The sequence below is a fragment of the Sarcophilus harrisii genome, chromosome 1 (genome assembly GCF_902635505.1).
Source record: "Sarcophilus harrisii chromosome 1, mSarHar1.11, whole genome shotgun sequence".
Classification (NCBI taxonomy): Eukaryota; Metazoa; Chordata; class Mammalia; order Dasyuromorphia; family Dasyuridae; genus Sarcophilus; species Sarcophilus harrisii.
The window spans coordinates 70,245,346-70,261,084 of NC_045426.1; the positions used below are offsets into that span (position 1 = coordinate 70,245,346).

General features: G+C 33.7%; 1 long non-coding RNA gene across 1 annotated transcript in view; it reads right to left on the reverse strand.

The window, feature by feature from the left end:
- Positions 1–942: 942 nt before the first annotated feature.
- Positions 943–15,739, reverse strand: part of LOC116422037 — a 64,822-nt gene continuing 50,025 nt past the window's right edge. The window contains exon 4 of the long non-coding RNA XR_004232636.1: positions 943–1,115. This is a non-coding gene — a long non-coding RNA (uncharacterized LOC116422037). The remainder of the gene's footprint in view (positions 1,116–15,739) is intronic.

Here is a 15,739-nt window from a genome sequence, read left to right on the forward strand (position 1 = left end):
AAATAGAGGGGAGAAAGAAAAATAGAAGGGAGAAAGAAGACTAAAAGGAAGCAGTTAAGGAGGAGAACTCAAAGCACCATGGGAATAAACAGAGAAAGGAGATAATATCAAGAATCAATAGAATAATAAAGAACAAGGAAAAAGAGGATTAAGAAAAGTATAACATTTGTTAATGAGCAGGTCACTGGAAATTTTGGTAAGAGCAGGTCTAGTAGAATAATGTTGATGGAAGCTGTCTTGCAAGGAGTTAAGTAATTTGTATGGAGGTTTGTTAGGAATTTACAAATTTCAACTAAAATAAATCAAGCAAATTATTTAATATCTGGAGAAAATGGTGAACTCCTGATAGTTTGGTAGCCTTGTTTTGTAGCTAATTAAAAACAATGGAGCTGAGGCAACAAAAAAAAATATTAAATCTAAAAAAGTTGAGAAGCAGAGAAATAGGAGATTTTTTAATCTGATAAATAGGACAAAATTAAATACTCTGTGCTCCAGAAACATTATGCATCTGAGGATAATTTACCCTGAGACTGACTTCATGATTAGTATGTAACTCCTAATCTGGAACCTCCACACCATCAGAAATCTCAGCCAAGGCTGCTCATTTTCCTATTCTTCTTATCAGCTGTCTTACTCCCATATTGGTATAACCCAGTTCCCTTATTCTTTTCTGCCTTCCCTCTTAGCCCACTAGAGTGCAAGCTTTTTGAAAGTCCAGACCATCTTTTGTTCTTGTTTTCTATTCCCAATATTTGTCATTGTGCCTGAAACATAAGTGCTTGATCTCTTATGTTCTATCATGTCTATCGACAAATCTACCTCACTACATCTTATTGACTTAACTATCCAACTTTCTACTTATGTACCATCTATCTATTGGTCATTTTATACAAATCATGGGAGAAATTAAAGCACTATAATATGTTAATACTTATATTTTAAGAAGTTGAAATGGAAGGTGTGGAGTAAAGAACAAAAAGGAATATTATCCCCAAAATTATTTTGAAGTTGTTTTTCACATCTACTCCTTTCATTCTCTTTCTTTTCTTCCCTTCCTTTTTCTTGTTCTCTCCTTTCGCTCTCATCTTCTCAGAATCATCATTAATCAAGGTTGTCTATTTGAATTAGGGGATAAGAATTAAAGAAAAATTTTTATGTAAATATTACATATTTTCTCCATTCCCATTTTAAGAATCAGATGCATGTTTTCAGGATTCCTGGAAGATTCTGCATAAATTATACCATATCTAGAACCATATGCTTTGGCTGAGAAGTCAACAGTTTGATGAGGACTTCAAGCTGCTTTGATGCCTGATAAAGATCAGACTGTTTGCAAAGAAGGAGTTGTAGCTGCCAAGCATACTTATGTACCTTATGTTCATATTAGTGACAAAAGAAAATTTGGTGTGTTCCAATACATTGAAATGTGACCAACAATTAAATCCAGCAGATGAGACAGCCTGCTGCTACCCTTATTATAATTTGAAAGTTAAAGAATGTTAGAAGGAATCTCAATAATAATAACATAACCCAATTCCCTCATTTTGTAGATGAAGAAATTGAGACTACAAAATAAAAGTGGCATTCCTAAGGTTACACATGAAGTTAGTGACTGAAATAGGATTCAAACTCAATTCTTCAAAATCTATACATTTTTTTGTGAATCTCATATGAGATTTCACTGGGCTGACACTGGAAAGGTTATAAGTTCCATGTTCCAAACATAGTTTTCTACAAATGGTGCAACTGAAAAAAAAAGAAAAAAAAAGTTAGCACAAGGATCTGAATTCAAATTCCAACTCTTTAATTTACTACATTGTGCAAATCAACTTACCTCTCTGGACTGTGCTTTCTTCATATGAAAAAAGAGGGTGTTAGGTCAAATAGTTTTTAAGTCCCTTCAACCTCTAATCCTGTGAAATATATTTTGATTGGCATCCTTTGTATCACCACTTTTTTATTTTTATTTTTCCACTTAATTGTATTTTTTCCCTAGTTACACATCAATATAGTTTTTACATTTATTTTTGTAAAGTTTTGAGTTTCAATTTTTTCTCTCTCACTCCCTTCCTTCCCAACTCCCCAAGACAGCAAGCAATCTGATATAGGTTATATACATATGATAATTTTAAGCATATTTCCATTAGTTGCATTGTGAAAGAAATATCAGCACTAAAGGGAAAAACCACAATAAAAAGTGAAAATAAAATGCTTTGACCTGCATTCAGTTTCCATAATTCTCTCCCTGAATATGGATGGCCTTTCCCCACCCCAAGTCTATTGGAATTGTTTTGGATCATTGTATTGGTGAGAAGAACTAAACCTATCATAGTTGATCATCATAGTCTTGCTATAACTGTTCTTCTGGTTCTGCTAACTTCATTCAACATCAGTTCATATAAATATTTTCTGGGTTTTTTTCTGAAATCACCCTGTTCATCTATTCTAAAAGAAAAATAGTTTCCCATTCATTCATGTACTACAACTTATTTTTTTATCTATTTCCCAAATAATGTACATTCAATTCCTTGCTCCCACAAAAAGCTTACAATTAAGAGTCACTTCCAATATTAATTTCTTTTTACCTTCACCAGAATCCCCCTGGCAACTGTACCTCAATACCCAATTAGTTAATAGAATAAAAACATTCTAATACCAAAAGGAAATAAGCATCTATCCATGACACAACTGCTTGCTATAGCCTAATCTCTCCTTTTAGGTACATAACTCTCAAAATTTCCTGAAGAAAAGTTTTATTTGTAATTATGTTCTTTTCCCCAAAACTAAAAACACAAAGTACATGATACCATATCATTTCAGGAGGGAACCTAGTACTGCATGATTTTGACAGACAGAAAGAAAATGAAAAGAAGTTTAGGATATGGAGTCATGTCCAGAAACTGCAGATCCACATAGGAATTTCTGGTCAATCAGTGGAAATATGAATAGCCTGAATATTTATGTTAAAAGGTGGAAACTTTAGGGAAGGAAAAGCAGAAAATGGCAGAGTAAGACTCAAATGGGAGAAAGGGCACAAAAAGAATAGGTGACTAAAATCAGATTTTTTTCCTTCTCTTTTATCTATGTCTTTTTGGTTGTATCAAATGCCTTAGATCAAAAGTATCAAACTGGTGGCCAAGCCATCTATAGCCATCCCAGTGTGTCAAGAAGCAGATTAAATTGTAATTGGGAAATAATTAGCAAAATAAATAAATATAAAGTATAGATAATGTTAATTTGTGGTTTTCTAAATCAACATACCACCTGCCAGGATCTAATTATATTTGAGTTTAATACCACTGACTTGGAAAACACTACTACATTTCAAAGACACTTAGCCCTCTCTTCCCTCAATATTCTTGAGTCTTTTGCTGTTTGATGGCATATTTACTTTCACTTCACCTTTACCAATTGGTTCCTCTCTTCCATCTCTAGGGGCATACTTAAAAGTATAGAGGGACCAGAAAAGAGGGAAGGCTTTAGGAAGCATAAGGTCACAGCAAGAAAACTACTAAGAAGGACTCTTTTCTCCTCAGCTTCAATTGCTATCATGACTATTGTTCAAAGACTGTATTACAATGATATGTTTATTGTTAAGATTATGAAGGGGAAAAGATTAATGAATTGGGCTTGCAACTAAAAAAACTAAAAAAAGACCAAATTAAAAACCCCCAATCAAATACTAAATTTGAAATTCTAAAATTAAAAGGAGAAATTAAAAATATTGAAAGTAAAAAAACTATTGAACTAATTAATAAAACTAAGAGTTGGTTCTATGAAAAAGCCAATAAAATAGATAAGCCTTTGGTAAATCTGATTAGAAAAAGGAGAGAGGAAAATGAAATTAGTAGTCTTAAAAATGAAAAGGGAGAACTTTCCACCAATGAAGAGGAAATTAGAGAAATAATAAGGAGTTATTTTGCTTAACTTTATACCAATAAATTTGATAACCTAAGTGAAATGGATGACTACCTCCAAAAATATAGACTTCCCAGACTAACAGAGGAGGAAGTAAATTGCTTGAATAGTCCCATTTCAGAAAAAGAAATAGAACAGGCAATTAAACAACTCCCTAAGAAAAAATCCCCAGGACCAGATGGATTTACATGTGAATTTTACCAAACATTTAAAGAACAATTGGCCCCAATGCTATATAAATTATTTGATAAAATAGGGAATGAAGGAGTCCTACCAAATTCCTTCTATGACACAGACATGGTACTGATACCTAAACCAGGTAGGCTGAAAACAGAGAAAGAAAATTATAGACCAATCTCCCTAATGAATATTGATGCTAAAATCTTAAATAAGATATTAGCAAAAAGACTACAGAAAATCATCTCCAAGATAATACACTATGATCAAGTAGGATTTATACCAGGAATGCAGGGCTGGTTCAATATTAGGAAAACTATCAATATAATTGGCCATGTTAATAACCAAATTAACAAAAACCATATGATCATCTCAATAGATGCAGAAAAAGCATTTGATAAAATCCAACATCCATTCCTATTAAAAACACTTGAGAGTATAGGAATAAATGGACTTTTCCTTAAAATAATCAGCAGCATCTATTTAAAACCATCAGTAAGCATCATATGTAATGGAGACAAACTGCAACCATTCCCAATAAGATCTGGAGTGAAACAAGGTTGCCCACTATCACCGTTACTATTTAATATTGTATTAGAAACGCTAGCTATAGCAATAAGAGCTGAGAAAGAGATTAAAGGAATAAGAATAGGCAATGAGGAAGCCAAATTATCACTCTTTGCCGATGACATGATGGTATACTTAGAGAACCCCAGAGATTCTGCTAAAAAGTTATTAGAAATAATCCACAACTTTAGCAAAGTTGCTGGTTATAAAATAAACCCACATAAGTCATCAGCATTCTTATATATCACTAACAAAATCCAACAGTCAGAGTTACAAAGAGAAATTCCATTTAAAGTAACTACTGATAATATAAAATATTTAGGAATCTATCTGCCAAGGGAAAATCAGAAACTTTATGAGCAAAATTACAGACCACTTTTCACACAAATTAAGTCTGATCTAACCAATTGGAAAAATATTAAATGCTCTTGGATAGGGCGAGCAAATATAATAAAGATGACAATATTACCTAAACTAATCTATTTATTTAGCGCTATACCAATCAGACTCCCAAAGAACTCTTTTAATGACCTAGAAAAAATAACAACAAAGTTCATATGGAAAAACAAATGGTCAAGAATTTCAAGGGAATTAATAAAAAAAAAAATCAAATGAAGGTGGCTTAGCTGTACCAGATCTAAAATTATATTATAGAGCAGCAGTTACCAAAACTATTTGGTATTGGCTAAGGAATAGATTAGTTGATCAGTGGAATAGATTAGGTTCAAGGGATAAAACAGTCAACAAATATAGCAACCTAGTCTTTGACAAACCCAAAGATCCCAGCTTTTGGGATAAGAACTTACTGTTTGATAAAAATTGCTGGGAAAATTGGAAACTAATATGGCAGAAACTAGGCATTGATCCATACTTAACGCCGTACACCAAGATAAGGTCAAAATGGGTTCATGACCTAGGCATAAAGAATGAAATTATTAATAAATTAGAGGAACATAGGATAGTTTACCTCTCAGACCTGTGGAAGGGGAAGGTCTTTATGACCAAAGCAGAACTAGAGATCATTACTGATCACAAAATAGAAAATTTCGATTATACCAAACTGAAAAGTTTTTGTACAAACAAAACTAATGCAGACAAGATTAGAAGGGAAGCAATAAACTGGGAAAATATTTTTACAGTCAAAGGTTCTGATAAAGGCCTCATTTCCAAAATATATAGAGAATTAACTCTAATTTATAAAAAATCAAGCCATTCTCCAATTGAAAAATGGTCAAAGGATATGAACAGACAATTCTCAGATGAAGAAATTGAAACTATTTCTAGTCATATGAAAAGATGCTCCAAGTCATTATTAATCAGAGAAATGCAAATTAAGACAACTCTAAGATACCACTACACACCTGTCAGATTGGCTAAGATGACAGGAAAAAATAATGATGATTGTTGGAGGGGATGCGGGAAAACTGGGACATTGATGCATTGTTGGTGGAGTTGTGAACGAATCCAACCATTTTGGAGAGTAGTTTGGAACTATGCTCAAAAAGTTATCAAACTGTGCATACCCTTTGATCCAGCAGTGTTACTACTGGGATTATATCCCAAAGAGATTATAAAGAAGGGAAAGGGACCTGTATGTGCACGAATGTTTGTGGCAGCCCTTTTTGTAGTGGCTAGAAACTGGAAACTGAATGGATGTCCATCAGTTGGAGAATGGCTGAATAAATTGTGGTATATGAAAATTATGGAATATTACTGTTCTGTAAGAAATGACCAACAGGATGATTTCAGAAAGGCCTGGAGAGACTTACACGAACTGATGCTGAGTGAAATGAGCAGGACCAGGAGATCATTATATACTTCAACAACAATACTAGATGATGACCAGTTCTGATGGATCAGGCCATCCTCAGCAACGAGATCAACCAAATCATTTCCAATGGAGCAGTAATGAACTGAACCAGCTATGCCCAGAAAAAGAACTCTGGGAGATGACTAAAAACCATTACATTGAATTCCCAATCCCTATATTTATTCACACTTGCATTTTTGATTTCCTTCACAAGCTAATTGTACAATATTTCAGAGTCTGATTCTTTTTGTACAGCAAAATAACGTTTTGGTCATGTATACTTATTGTGTATCTAATTTATATTTTAATATATTTAACATCTACTGGTCATCCTGCCATCTAGGGGAGGGGGTGGGGGGGTAAGAGGTGAAAAATTGGAACAAGAGGTTTGGCAATTGTTAATGCTGTAAAGTTACCCATGCATATATCCTGTAAATAAAAGGCTATTAAATAAAAAATTAAAAAAAATAATAAAAAAAAAGATTATGAAGGGGAATTTCAAACTATCTATAAAGTGTGCTCAACTAAGCAAATTTAAATTCTATTGCCAGTTATGTGACCAAAGGTCACCAGTCCTCAGACATTGAGATGCTCAGTAGAATATTTCAACTTTTGTCAAAATTAAATAGGGTTATTGTTTTTTTCCTGAAAGTTTATGAGGCACTAACAATAACAACAACAACCTCAGCACTTTAGAGAAGAGATAGATAGATAGTATATTCTCTCATATTCTGAGGGAAGATCTATTTTTTTCAACAGAAAAGCAATATTTTTTAACCTTAAGGACAATCTCATCTTTGAGGGAGCATTATAAATTGACCCCTTTTTACAAGATGAAGTAATCAACTATTAATTATTCAAAGAATTTAATGATCCACAAAATCTGTTACATTTCCAAGTATGTTTCTACTTAAACATATGTAAATGATAGAAGCAGTAGTATGTAAACCAGCACTTAATTTCAAGTTACAATATATTTCAAATTTTTTCAAAACCAAAAGTATTAAGGGAATCATTCCTGAAGTAATATATTCTTTATCTAATATTTTGCTTATATCTTAAAGAGTTTTAGGAAAAGGAATATATTTTATGACTTTTTCCCTTAGAAATAGCTGATAGTTTTTGAAAAAATCAAGACTACAAAATGAGTTTAAATTCATTTCATTTTAAAACAACTGGCAGTAGCTCCTTAAAATGTTTTTTATTAACTTTAGCACTAATTTTATTAAATACTAAAAAAGTGAACAAGATTGCTACCATACTTAAATATCATTTATGTATGTTATGAAAATAAGAATTCTCAAAACATACATAACTGCTGAAGAAAAAACACTATTATTAGAAAATTATTACAAACCTACATAATTAAAATTTTAAATGATCAAATGTTTGCATAGATACATATTTCTTAAATATTTAAAATGTCAAAATTATCTCAAATCTTATGTTAAGCAATTTGTTATATTTTCTGGATAATGATTCATCTTAATAAGATCTATTAACAGTGGATATAACAATTTAAAATGTATTATGCAAAATGACTCTCTGTTAATTCTAAACACTACCAATTCTATGTGTGGTGGCAGCTTTATCACTAGAATTTTTACTTTTAGTTTTTTTGCTTCTAGAGTAAATGGCACAAAGATTTTGTGGATATTTGGATATTGAAAGGATAGGGCCAAGATAAAATTTCATCTAGTATAAGTATAGTATAATATAGTATAGTAAAAGACCTAGTAGGTCAGTTTGCCAGGGTAACTGAGATTCTAGGAGGATCTAAGTTCAAATCCTGCCTCTGAAAATTACTAGATTTATGATCCTAAACAAGTTATTTAACCTTCCCAGTACCTATCTGGAAACAACTCCAGAAATGTGGGAAGAAACAAAATTTCTATGGAAATTACATGTAAGGGAAATGGACCCTTCAACATAGCCTTGATTTCCAGCTTGCATTTTTACAGTTTGAGGAATTTCCCATTCAGTGAAACCTTGACACCTCTCTCTCTCTCTCTCTCTCTCTCTCTCTCTCTCTCTCTGTCTCTGTCTCTCTTTCTCTCTGTCTTTCTCTTTGTCTCGTAGTTTCTTTCTCTGTATCTCTTTCTCTGTCTCTCTCTTCTCTCCCTCTTTTTTCTGTCTCTGTCTTCTCTTTGTCTCTGTCTCTCTCTTCTCTGTTTGTCTCTTTCTTTGTGTGTGTGTGTGTGTGTCTCTCAGAGTCTATTATTCTAAATTATATACCTTCTCTGGCTTCTTTTTGCTATTGTTTGCATAAATGGTTTTACTCATCCTTCAGTATTTGTAATGCTCTGCAGTGTACTAGGATTTGATGTAAATGTGTCAAAATCTAAATTGTAAGCTAAAGTCTACTTTCTATCATTTAAAGGATAGTGACCAGGAAAGTTAAAGTCTTTGTTTGGAACCTAAAAATTATGTCCCTGAATCAACAATATTTAGAGTATCATAAATATAATTTTAGTCTGGTGATCTTTTCCCTGCTCTCCTCAAGGCAGGAATAATAGTCATTCTTGGAGAAGGGAGATAAGATTCTAGAGATATTTATGAATGCTTCCTATTAAGCCTCCTATCCATGTAAATATCAACATGGACACACACATTGTGTATATGTAATGAGATTTGTAAACCTTAAAATACAATATAAATGTTATCTATTAATATTATTCTCACAATTCACCACCCAGAGCAATAACTTAGGTAAGACAAGTAGGGATTTATTATAGGATACTAAAATTTAGAGCATGGTGATGAATTCATTTGATCAAATTTCTTTCTGCATTTCTGAATGACCTACAGAGAAGCATAGCATAAGATAAAGTTGGACGGGATGTGAGGGGTCTACTTTTCATTTTAAATGTGCTACTTTTCCTTGAGGTATGTGGAGTCCAACCAACCACAGATTATCTGGTTTGTCTTTTTGCCATTCAGTGATTTTTTTAAAACTTTTGATCAACTATTTGAGACTAAATTTCCTTGTAAAGATTTAGTGTAGAGACTGAGGCTTCATTTATAAGGTCCAGCTCTACAAATTCACTTATCATATTTCTCCCAGGCCCACAATGCTACTAACATCACCTCAAATGACAACACAATTATCCAGCAAATTAGCAGCTATTTATCTCTTCAACTGGCACATTTAATAATTGTGACCTTATAAAGGAAGTAAAGACACAATTCTTTCCCCAAGAAGCAAATGGGGACCCCTGATATTCTTCAGTTTTACAGGGCAATAGAAGTGAGTCCCAGGAGCATTTCACAGTTTGTAGAAAGTAAGCTGGTAGTTCCTATCCATCAAAGGCATTCTTTGACTTGATGATTAGCCTGGATTTGAAATTTAATCAATCCTCTTTGAAAAAAGGATCTCAAAGTCTAGAAATCAATTTCCTGGTGGTCCTTCAGAATCCTGTGGAGTAGTTTGAAGATCTACTATCTGGTTATGTTATGTGACACGTGAGCTGAGAGAAAGAGAGAGAGACACACACAGACAGACAGACAGAGAGACAGAGACAGAGATGGAGACAGAGAAATAGAGGGATAGAGACAAAGAAAGAGATTCAGAGAGGGAAAGACAGAGACAGGGAGAAAGAGGAAAGAGACAGAGACAGAGAGAACTTTTTAAGTCTCTATTGAAAATTATTTATTTTGGATTCTACTGATGCCAGTGGAGTGTTCAGCAGTTTTGGAATGCTTTAGAAGAGAATACTTTATTAATGATTTATCAGTTGGAATAAAAGCTATAAATATTTAATGGTCTTTAAATGAAATACAGTTAAAACATCACAGTTTTCTTCTTCATTGTTAAGCTGCCACTGACATGGATTGGAACCTGGTTGACAGTTTCTTCCATTGGGCTTGCTTGCTGTGTGACTGCCTCAGAGGACCCATCATTTCTCCTCACAATGAATGGCTTCAGCAGTAGGCACAAACATTCTTGGTAATAAAACAGTTTAAAGAGGAACAAACATTTCACTTTATGAGGACAAATGTCTCTTAGGATACGATCATTTCAACTCAGTGACTGAGGAAAAGAAGGGTAGTTTTCCTTTAGTTAAACTAACAAACATTTCATATATCAACTGTCTTTTTGTGTGCTATCAAAGGTGGAAGCAGTAGTAGTCATGGTGATTCAGAAAGATAGGACTTGATCATGATGGCGACTGAACTGGGCAGGTGACCTCAGTGAACTATGTATTCATTCCTCTGTCACCTTTGCCCCTTCTCCTTTGGTTCTTGAAGGCCATCATCCTCTGCTTTTCTTTACACCTCCTTCCCCATACCCTTCTTATTTTATCATGTCTTTCTTCCTCCCAGATTCCATTTCCGCACCATTTCATTGGATCATGCAATAGAACCATAGATTTGAGGATGAAAGGCTGAGATTATTTAATCCACACTTTTATTTCATATATGAGGGAAAATCTCTTTCATCCCAGCTCATCATGTGTCTTTTTTTAGACTTTTAAGAGTCTTCAAAACAATCAATAGCATTTGAATCCATTCAGCTCTCTCGCATCTTTTACTTCTAATAACTGCTAGTCTTGATCCTGTGCTGCTAATATTCTTATCATTGCTTGTTTGGAAAGTATGGACCGCATGCTTTTCAAACCTGCAAATGCCATGAAGCTAGAAGGAATAACTAGCATTTTAGAGGACAGAGTCAAAATTTAAATAATAATAAAGTAATAATATTCTCACAGATTAAAATATTCTGAATCTAATGAAACAGAATCAAACAGAAAATCCTTGCTTTTTTTCCCCCTTCCATGGCAAGCTAGTTAAGGAAAAGAGACTAGTGAGTCAGAACCAATTCATTATCAATAGGGAATGTCTGGTGTTGTAAAATTACACTCCCCAATGCAGATTAGAAATTCTCATAATTTATAACCTTAAAGAATTTCCTAGAAAGGCACTGAAATATTAAGTGCCTAATGTCACAGTTATTATATGGAAGGGACTTGAACACAAGTCTTTCTAATTGCAAAAATGGACTTCTACTCATAAGCCACACCACCTCTGATTGAATCTTGTGTACATGGTAAAACTGTTGAATTGAACTGAATTCTGATTTTCTTTTCTGTTTTCTTTTTCTTCTTACTTTGTTCTTTTAACCTTTTAAAATCTTTAAAAATATGCATTAGGTGGTATTTTGAAATAACTTTTCAAAGTTCAATCTAATTTTTTTTTCTTCTGAAACAACTAACATGCCTCAAAGTTGAGAAGCAGAGATTTAAAAGAAGGACTAAATGCCAGGGCACATCACCATCCCCTGAACCTCTGGGGGAAAAAAATCACAAGGAAGTAGAAAAAGGAACCAATTTAACATATAGAGTATATTTTTAAGGTTGGAAATATAAATATCTGAAGTAGATGGCATAGTTTGGCTATATCCCTAGAAAAATTAGTTTGACACCTTCCCTCCCCCCCCCAAAAAAAAAAAGAATTTCCTCTATTTCCTTATTTAATTTTTTCATAAAATGATCACAGAATTTAAAACAAAAAGAATCCCCAAAAGATCATTTGTTATAGTGCCTTGCCTTTAAACTAATTCATTACTAGAGATATTAACATTTATTTGAATTTATATTTAAATTATTATATACAATCAAAATGTGTGTCCAAATTTTCATTTTTATGCATTTCTTATTGGGATAGAGAGGAATGCACAACCATGTGCCCTCATAAAAGCTTTTCCTTAAATGGGTGGCATTCTTTAAAGTATGATTTACTTTGTAATTATGAATCCATTTGTTTCACTTAACATACTAAAGTGAGTCTCCTCTAAGCACATGCTAATAGTTAGCTTTAAAAAATGCAGCAATAATCTATTTAATAAACCCAAGTGGCTGATAAAGCTGACAGTAATTTCTTGGAAAGGATAACAAGAATAATCAGCTTGGCAAAGTCAGTCACGTATCTTTTAGAAGTGGGAGTGGGGAGGGATGCCATGATAAGCCTGAGTGGAATGAACATTTTGTTTCATTTGCATGATGCCAAAAGCCTAGCATATGCATTCTCTGGGATGATTTGAATCTTATGAAAATGACTGTCATCCCAATAATTGAAATGGAGCTCATTATGATTCATTAAGTTTGGTCTTGCTTCAAGGAGACAGACAGTTGTCAGAGATAACATGATCAAACCACCACCCAGTGCAAGACAGAGAAGCCATCAGGCTAAAAATGGACCATTTGCTTTGGGTTTAAAAAAAAAAAAAAAAAAGCAAGAAACTGGATCCCTGGACCAAAGTCTACTGTCTCCAAGAGGCTAGAACTAGAATAGTTGATGAAACTCACTAACAGGAATATTTAGGCTTAATGTAAACTGCCTCAGGAGGTAAGGGAATTAGGTCATTAAATAAGCCAGATGGCTACTTGTCAGAGATTTTGATGGAGGGTGAGATATTCCTGTTCAAATAGAGATTGGATTAAAGGACCACTAAATTCCCTTTGAACTGTGAAATTCTATGATATGATCCTGCAGACTCTCCCTCATGTCTGGAATTCTCTCCTTCCTCATCTCTATTGCCTGCTTCTCTTACCTCTTTTAAGTCTCAACTAAAAACCCTTTTTCAAGAAATCTTTCCTCCTTTAATGCTGGTGTCTTTTCCCACCGAGAATATTTCTATATAACTATACACAATGTATCATGCATGTTTGTATGTGAATGTATGGGTATGCATATAATATATAAAAAATATGTGTACATGCATATATATATGCACATATGTATATATGCATGCATATGTATATATATATAATATATATATAAAATGTGTGTATAGACCCTATTTGTATTTTTCTGTTTCCATGTCTCCCCTATCCCCAATGAACCATGAGAAGGCAGCACTGTTAAAGCCTTTCTTGTATACTGATCACTTAGCACAATGTTTAGCACATGGTAAGTGCTTAATAAATGCTCAATAATTTATGTATTCATATTAGTTTACTTTCTGTTGTCCTTGGACAAGTTACTTAATAAAAAGGAATTTAATCAGTGGGTTTCAGTTTTCTCATCAACAAAATGAGGGGATTGAATATGATTTCCAAAATCTGTTTTAACTCTAGCTCCTAAGGAAATTCTGTGTGAATTTCACCTATTTTGTTGAATGTCCATTTTTCCACTGAAAGATAATGCTTAATTTTGCTGAAAAGTTGATTCTTAGCTGCAATCCAAGTTACTTTATCCTTCAGAATATGATAATATAGGTCCTTAGATCCTTTAAAGTGGAAGTTGTTTGGTCTTGGGTTCTTGTGGGTCCTTGATATTTGAATTGTTTCTTTCTGGCTGCTTGAAATATTTTCTCCTTGATCTGATAATTCTGAAATTTAGCAACAATAATCCTTGGAGTTCTCATTCTGAGGTCTCTTTCAGGAGGTTATTGGTGAATTCTTTCAATAGATATTTTACCCTCTGGTTCTAGCACATCAGAGCATTTTTCCTTGATGATTTCTTAAAATGATTTCTTTTCTAGGCTTTTTTTTTTCCAGCATGGTTTTCAGGGAGTCCAATAATTTTTTGATTGTCTTTCCTAGATCTATTCCCAGGTCAGTTTTTTTTTTTTTTTTTTCCAATGAGGTATTTTACATTTTCTTCTATTTTCTTTTCTTTTCTTTTGGTTCTGTTTGACTGATTCTTGATATCCCATTGACTCATTCACTTCTATTTCTTCAATTCTGATTTTTAGTGAATTATTTTCTGCAGTTAGCTTTTGTATCCCCTTTTGTGCTCGGCCAGTTGAAGTTTTAAATGAGTTGTTTTGTTCATTTTTTTTTCCTTATCACAAATCTGTTTTTCCATGAGTTAGTTTCTTTTTTCCATTTCATCAAATCAAATTTCTCTGAATCTATTTTAAAGGAGTTTTCTTCATATAATTTTTGTGTTTAGTTTTCCAAACTATTCTACAAAGATCTCATTTCCTTTCCCATTTTTCTTTTAACTCTATTTTATGATCCTTTTTGAATTCTTCCACAAAAGCCTTATGAGATGGAGAACAACTCTTATCTCCTTTTTGGGCTTCATCTGGAGATGATTTGCCTTAGTGTCCTCAAGGTTTGTAGTCTGTTCTTCTCTGTCTCCATAAAAGCTATCTAAAGTCAGAATTATTTTTGCATTTTTGCTCATTTTTAAAAGTTGAGGTCTACTCTTAGGGCAAAGGGGAGATTGTCCCAAGCTTCCACTGCAGGTGACAGTAGATTCATGCTGCCCTGGGGCCAATGCCACTAATCTGTGCTACATGAGTGTAGCCAAGTTCTGAATTATTCTGGGGTTCAGGGGCTCACAATTTGCTTTCTGTAGATGTGTTGGAGGTATTCCAGCTAGTCTTCTGATCCACTGGTTTCTGAACCAGGACAGAGTAGCCAACACTGCCATATTTTGGCTAAGAGCCTCCTGGTAGATTCCCCTTGTACACAGGCTACACCACCCTGAGACCTTGAGCTTGACCTACCTGTACAGGGTCACCCCCCATCTTTTCCTCCCCCCCACCCCAGCCTCCCCCTGATTGAAACAAACCTTTTCTGGAGTTCTTTTAAAATACCTTTGCTGAAAATTATTACACTTCAAAATTTTGTGTGTTCTGAAACTCTAAAACCAATTCAGAGCCTTGATCTGGTGTTGATCTGAGGGAAGCCAGAAAAAAACAGACAAATAAAGCATATGAACAGATAATTTCCTGATGAAGCAAACTATTTCTAGCCATATGAAAAGGTGCTCCAAATCATTACTGATCAGAGAAATGCAAATTAAGATAACTCTGAGATACCACTACACACCTCTCAGATTGGCTAAGATGACAGAAAAAGATAATTATGAATGTTGGAGGGGATGTGGAAAAAATGGGACACTGATATATTGTTGGTGGAATTGTGAACAGATTCAACCATTCTGGAGAGCAATTTGGAACTATGCTCAAAAAGCTATTAAACTGTGCATACCCTTTGATCCAGAAGTGTTATTATTGGGCTTATATCCCAAAGAGATCTTAAAGAAGGGAAAGGGGTCCATATGTGCAAAAATGTTTGTGACAGCTATTTGTGTAGTGGCTAAAAACTGGAAATTGAATGGATGCCCATCAAATGAAGAATGACTGAATAAATTGTGGTATATGAATGTTATGAAATATTATTGTTCTGTAAGAAATGACCAGCAGAATGATTTCAGAAAGGCTTGGAGAGATTTACATGAACTGATGCTAAGTGAAATGAACAGAACAAGGAGATCATCATAAACTTCAACAACAATACTACATAATAAACA